Source organism: Rhinopithecus bieti, unplaced genomic scaffold, assembly GCF_001698545.2.
Source record: "Rhinopithecus bieti isolate Rb0 unplaced genomic scaffold, ASM169854v2 scaffold_32047, whole genome shotgun sequence".
In the NCBI taxonomy this organism is placed as follows: domain Eukaryota; kingdom Metazoa; phylum Chordata; class Mammalia; order Primates; family Cercopithecidae; genus Rhinopithecus; species Rhinopithecus bieti.
In genome coordinates this window covers 995,696-1,003,036 of record NW_016814042.1, presented here as the reverse complement: position 1 = coordinate 1,003,036, position 7,341 = coordinate 995,696, and positions in this window count along the sequence as shown.

Below are 7,341 nucleotides of genomic sequence, written 5' to 3'. Positions count from 1 at the left end.
GGGCCCATTGAAGGTCTTCTGAACGCTCCATCCTGCTTGTTTTATGAATTCATTATTTTCTGGCAAAGTGCCCTCCTTCTATTTTATTCATTTCAGGTTCATGACCTAATCCTAAATACACGCAACAGGAAGCAAGTGCCTGTTAACTCTGAGGTCTGGTTTTCTCTGTACTGGAGGCAGCAGAAAGAGGAGAAAAGAAAGCAAAAGCTTCAGTGGATTGACTCAGGGAGGCCAGATAGCCTACTGGATATGGGACACCCTTCAAAATGCACCCCGTCCTCACCTCCATCCTGTACCCGGGGCTTTACAGCTGTTGGCAGCAGGTGAAAACGTCAGAGGAGGAATTTACAGAACCAGACTCTTCAGGAATTCAGTGACCAAGCCCCTCCAGGTGTGGCAGAAGATGGGCTTGCCTTGTAGTGAATTCCAGCCAATGGCACCTGATTCACAGCAAGGTTCTGGTCCCTGCTCAGAGGCAAAGGCAAGGAGCCCTAGTTTATTCATGGCAATACCCAAATGCTGTCCTAAAGCTCTTGGGAAAGGCAATGCACATTTCAATAGACTCAACAAACATTTACAGAGCGCCTACTGTACCGTAAGTACAGCGAGCAAGGCAACGATTATTTCAAGTCTTCACTCTCCCCAAACTCCCTTACCCCACACTTTCCCCCTTAATGTACCTTTTATTTTCTAGAAAAAAAAAAAGATTCCAGAAGTGAGAAACTTCTGTGTTCCTATGACTAAGCACATAAATCTACTTATGGCCCCACCCCATCCCCCTTCCCTCTTCATACAGCAGAATAATCATCCATCCTCCCTGAGGCCAACCCTTGCATTTGGGCTTTGCATATCATATTCTTCCACCTTGTTGGGTTGTTATCTTCATTCTGTTTATCCCTTTCTTTCTTGTATATGTAACTTCTCCCTTTGAATTGGATCACTCCCAACGGCTTTCAAACATGCACCTGTCTCTCAGATTAAAAAGAGAAATGCCCTCAACTCCTCACTTCTATCCAGTTTTAAAGGAATTGCTCTCCTGCCATTCAGTGCAAACTTCTCAAAAGCATTATCTCTACTGTGGTAGAGATGGCATGTTGCCCAATAAGTGCCATAGCCCTCCTTCTATTGTAGAAAGTTGGTGGCTGCCCAGGTAGAGATGATATTTACAACCTCTGCTTGCATCTAGGTATGGCCTTGTAATTAGTTGCACCAATGAAAATGAGTAGGAGTTGTGTGTCACTTCTAGATAAAGGCTTTAAGAAGTAACTTCCTCTAAACTTCTTCCCCTCTCACCTAGTGGATCTGGACAACTGCAGTGTTGAGGTCCCACTAGGAGATGATGCAACCATAAAAGCATAGAGGCAGGTTCCCTGAATCACATCATGAAGGAACATTGTCCACTGACCAGAAACACCTGAATGCAACTATTAGGAAATAGGAAATGTTAGCTTCTATTTTGTGAAGACACTGAAATTTTGCTATTTATTTGTTGCAACAACTAGTATTTCTCTAACCAATAAACTTACCTACCAAGCATTCCTCAGTCTGCTTCAATCTAGTTTCCAATTTGTTCCTAGGAAATAGATCTCTATAAAACCATCAGTGGTTTCCAGGTTACTTAATTCAACAGATACTTTTTCATGTGAATTTTAGCTGATCCTTCAGCAGCATTCCACATAGTTGTACATTTCTCTCTTAGCAAGCTTTGCTTCCTTAGTTTCCATGACACAAAACTCTTTCAAGTTTCCACTTTTCTGTCCAGTTGCTCCTTGGTCTCCTTCATAGGCTCAAGTTCTACTTCCTCATCTCAGAACTCTACCAACTTGACTGCTGAGTTTATCCATGTTAAATTAACTGTAGCTGGACTTGCCCACCCATCATAAACAACTAGAAAATTGGGGACATTGCATTAAAAACTAACTTCAGGGTTTGAAAATAGGCATCACAGACTGTGAGCTCTGAAAAAGGGAAACAAAGAAGATAAGCCTACAGTCATCCCAACTTTTTGCCAGAAGGTACCTTCTGCTCTGCATTAAAGAGAAAGAGAATATTAGCAAAGCACAGAGATTTCCATGGTTGGTAATCATGAGAAATCAAAGTTGGAGAAGCCAAAGTGGCTTGAATTTAAAGTGTAGAACATCAAAGAAGAGGGAGCTACACAGAGAAAGGAGTCCCTTGAGTCATTTGCTGAATACTAAGGTGAGGCTTCGTGAGGCAGGCAAAGAATAACTATTAGAGTGCTGTAAGCTAAACAATTCCCAGAGATCACAAAGGGCTTGGATATGTTTAAGTTCTAATCAGCCAGACTGGCAGGGCCTTGTTGAATTCTCAGGATACTCAGTAGAGTCTCCAAAAAGGTTACACCAAATAAGTATAAATACACTAGTTCTAGAGAAAAGGCTGCTCTAAACCCAACCTTATGAAGCTTAAAAACAAGCTTTAATGAATTAAGCTGATCTGCAAGGAATTTAACTGCAAGCCAAAACAAACTTCATACTTTATAAATGAATACAACAGAATGCAGACACTAAGTATTACGTTCTAAATGTCCAGAATCCAGTCGAAAATTATTATACGTGAGAAGAATATTCAGGAAAAAAATAAGACCATAGAAACAACAGAGGTAATAGAACAAGATAACAAAGATTTTTAAATATCTGTATAAATATGCACAAGCTTTTTAAGCAAAACGTGAACTCAATGAGGACAAAAGGAACTATTAAAAAGGAATAAAGTATAACTCATAGAGATGAAAAATATGACACCATAGATAAAAAATTTCACTGAAGATCAGACAGAAGATTGGCATTACTGAAAAAAGACCAGCAAACTTAAATATAGCAATAGAAACAATCCAAACTAACAGACAGGGTAAAAGTTTGGGGAAAAAATTAACAAAACCTCGAATAACTGATGTACAATATCAAACAGTCACTAGATAATTAGAGTCCCAAAAGAATGTGGGGGGGTAGAAAAAAAGTTTTTAAAAATAATTATCAGGCCGGGCGCGGTGGCTCAAGCCTGTAATCCCAGCACTTTGGAGGCCGGGAGACAGGCGGATCACCAAGGTCAGGAGATCAAGACCATCCTTCTAACACGGGTGAAACCCCGTCTCTCTACTAAAAATTACCAAAAAAAAAAGAAAACTGACCGGGCGAGGTGGCTGGCGCGCCTGTCTGCTGTCCCAGCTATGTAGTCCCAGCACTGCGGAGCTGAGGCCAGCGAAAATGGCGGTAACCCGGCAGAGGCGGAGCTTGCAGTGAGCCTGAGAACCGGCCACTGCCACTCCGCGCTGCGGCGACAGAGCGAGACTCTGTCTCAAAAAAAAAAAAAAATAATAATAATAATAATAATAATAATAATAATAATGATCAAATTTTCGAAATTTGATGAAAGCTAAGACTAAAATCCAAGAGCTCAATGAACCCAAAGCAGGATAAACACAAAAGTGTATCATAATCTAATTGATAAATACCAGTGACAAATAAGCCATGTTAAAAGTAGCAGAATAAAAGGACATAGTACACACGGAGAGAAAATGTAAAAAATACTGCATATTTCTCATTAGAAGCAATGCAAACCAAAAAAACAATGGAAAAAGAACTTTCACATACTGGAAAAAAAAACCGTCAACCTAAAATTCCATATCTAGGAAAACATATGATTCAAAAATAAAGACTACCAAACACAAAAGTTGACAGACTTATTGCTAGAACTACATAGCAAGGCATAGAAGGAGGATTTTTAGGCAGAAGTAAAATGAAAGCAGGTGAAAACTCAGATCTGCACAAAATATGGAAGAACACTGGAAAATATAAATATGTTGGTAAATATGAAAGACATAGATAACCAACATAATATTTGAAAGAAAGTACATCACTATAGATCCTGCAGACATTAGAAGGATAATGCGAACATATTCTGAATGACTTTATGCCAACAATTGGCAACTCAGATAAAATATTCATATTCATATAAATGTTCAAATAACTTCAAATTATTAACTAATAAGTTGAGTTAATGAAGTCACAGGATACAAGGTGAATATATAAAACTCAATTGTATGTTTTATAGTAGCAAGAACAATTTGAAAGTAAAACTTTTAAAGTGCCATTTACGATAGCATAAAATATAAAATATTTAGGAATAAATTTAATAAAATCTGTGTAAGTCCTATATGCTGAAATTTTTTTAATGTGGCTAAAATTTTAAAGAAAATCTATATCAATGTACAAATATATGATGTTCATGCACTGGGAGATTCAATGTTGTTAAAATGTCAGTATTTCTCCAAACTGACCTATAGATGAAATACAATCCCAAACAAAATCCAATCAGGCTTTTCTTATAGAAATTGACAAGCTGATATTAAGATGTAAATAAAATTCAAAGAACCTGGAATAACCAAAATGATTTTAAAATTTGAAAACTTACTCTACCTGATGTCAAGATTTATTAATAGGAGTCTCTAGGAACCTAAACAGTGTGACCTAAAATGCTGGTATATTCATAGATCCATGATACAAAACACAAAGTATAGAATACACCCATTCATATATGGTCAATTAATTTTGACACAAATAGCAATATAATTTAATGGGAAAAGATTAGTCCTTTCAACAATGGAGCTAGCACAACTAAATATACATTTTAAATGAACCTAAGCCCTGACCTCACACCATTCACAAACATTAACTCAACATGTGTCATAAACCTAAATATAAAAGCTGAAACTACAAAACTTCTGGGAGAAAATCACAGATTTCTTAATTCAATTTCATCAAAATTACAAACTTCTGTTCTTTGATGGGCACCCTATTAAAAAATAAAAAATGAAAAGACTAGCCACTGATTGGCAGAAGGTTATAGATATATATGACAAAGGAATATTATATTTTCAGAAATTTAGTGAATCCTAAGTGTACAGTGTTTATAAAGTCTACAGTAGTGTACAGGAATGTCCTAGGCCTTCATATTTACTCATTACTCACTCACGGACTCACCCAGAGCAACTTCCAGTCCTGCAAACTCCATTTGTGATAAGTGCACTAGACAAGTGTTTTTTATCTTTTATCCTGTATTTTATTGTACCTTTTCTAGGTTTAGAGATGTTTAGATACAAAAAAACTTACCATTATGTTGCAATTGCCTACAGCATTCAGGACAGTATTGTTTTGTACTGGTTTGTAGCTTAGGAACTGTACTGGTTTGTAGCTTAGGAACAATAGGATATATCATATAGCCTAGGTGTGTTAGTAGGCTATACCATCCAGGTTTATGTAAGTTCACATAAACGTAAGTTCCATGATGTTCACACAAGAATGAAATTGCCTAATGATTCATTTTCAGAATGCCTCCCAGTGGTTAAGTGACACATGGCTGTATATAGAACTTCTACAACTCAATAATAAAGAAGACAGAAGCCTAAATAAAATAATGGACTGACACTTCATAGAAGACATGGCATTATTAGTCACCAAAGTAATACAAATTAAAATCACTACAAGATACAACTGCAAACCAGGTAGAAAGACTAAAATTAAAAGATTGACAATCTCAAGTATTGGAAAGGATATTTGAGAACTGGAAATTTTATAGATTGCTGGCAAAGGTAGAAAATGATGCAACCACTTCAGCAAACTTTTGACAGTTTCTTGTCAGGTTTACATTGACCCTAGCACATAGAATTTTCAGTGCTATTATCTTACCCGAGATAAATGAAAACATGTCCACACAAAGGCTTGTACATGATATTCATAGCAACAAAATATGGAAAAAAATGCAAATGTTCATCACAGATGAATAGTTTACACTATCTGTGGAATATCCACATAAGGCAATACTAGTCAGCAATAAAAGGAATGAGCTTATGATACATGCAACAGCTTAGATGAATCTAAAACATGTTTCTAAGTGAAAAAAGCCAGACACAAATGAGTCCATGCTGTATGATTCCACTTATATGAATTCTAGAATAAGCAAAGCTAATCTCCAATGACAGAAAGCAGATTGGTGGCTACCTGGGGCTAGTGTGAGGGAAGAGCATCATTTGACTCCAAAGGAAGTTGTATTAGTCCATTCTCACACTGCTATAAAGACATAGCTGAGATTGGGTAATTTTACAAAAAAGAGGTTTAATTGGCTCATGGTTCTGCAGGCTGTACAGGCTTCTGCCTCTTTGGAGGCCTCAGGAAACTTAAAACCATCATAGAATGCAAAGGGGAAGCAAGCACATCTTTACATGGCCAGCAGGAGAGAAAGAAAGAGCAAAGGAGGAAGTGCTAAACACTTTTAAACAAGCAGCACTTGGGTGATGGTGCTAAACCATTAGAAACCGACCCTATGATCCATTCACCTCCCACCAGGCCACTTCTCTCTCTAACACTGAGGATCACAACAGAACATGAGATTTAGACGTGGACACAGAACCAAACAATATCAGAGGTACAAGAGAAATGTTGGGGATGATAGAGAAATTATTTATCTTGATTGTGATGGTGGTGGTGGTCACATGGCAGCATATACATGTCAAATCTCCTCAAACTGTACATTTAAAATGGGTACATTTTATTGTATGCAAACTATATTATGCCTCAGCAAAGTTTATTTCAAAATAAACATATGCAATTAACATTCAAAATGAAAAAAGCTCTAAAGTTTTCCTAATATTTCCAAGATAAATATCGAAATCCTCAATGTGAACTTTGAGATGCTGAATGGCTAATCCTCTCTACCTCTCCCCATCACCCACAGCATCCATCCCTCTCTGTATCCCAGGAATTCTGACTTTCTTTTCCTTCTGGAAAAGTCAGAATCTCTCCAAATGCCAGATTTTTTTAAACCTGGATTAATCATAATCCTTGATTCATGAGATACTCTTATTATGGGGCAGGCATGACCTGCTTTATTTAGTTAACTACTAACGTTGATTTTGTTTTGCTTTGTTTTATAACGACTTTTTTCTCACCTCGTTGTTTCTTTCTAGGCAATCTTACCAACTTCTACAGTTTCAACAATGGTGACTTCCTTGAGCATCCTCAGATAATTCAGATCTCACCTAAATTACAGAGCCCTATGTCCAGCTGCCTACCTGGATGTCTCAAAATCACCTCCAACTCAACGGGTTCAAAACAAACTCACTTTCTTCCCAACCTTTCTCAGCAAATAGTCCACTATCTGTCTACTTCCCAAATAAAATGTAAGCAGCCTCCGTGGCTCATCCCTCTCCTTCATTATATTAAACCCAATAATAACAATTTTACCTAACTGCTCTTTTAATTCTTCTATCTATTTCTCTCATCATCTCATTTTTTTTCCTTTTTTTTTTTTTTTTTTTTTTTT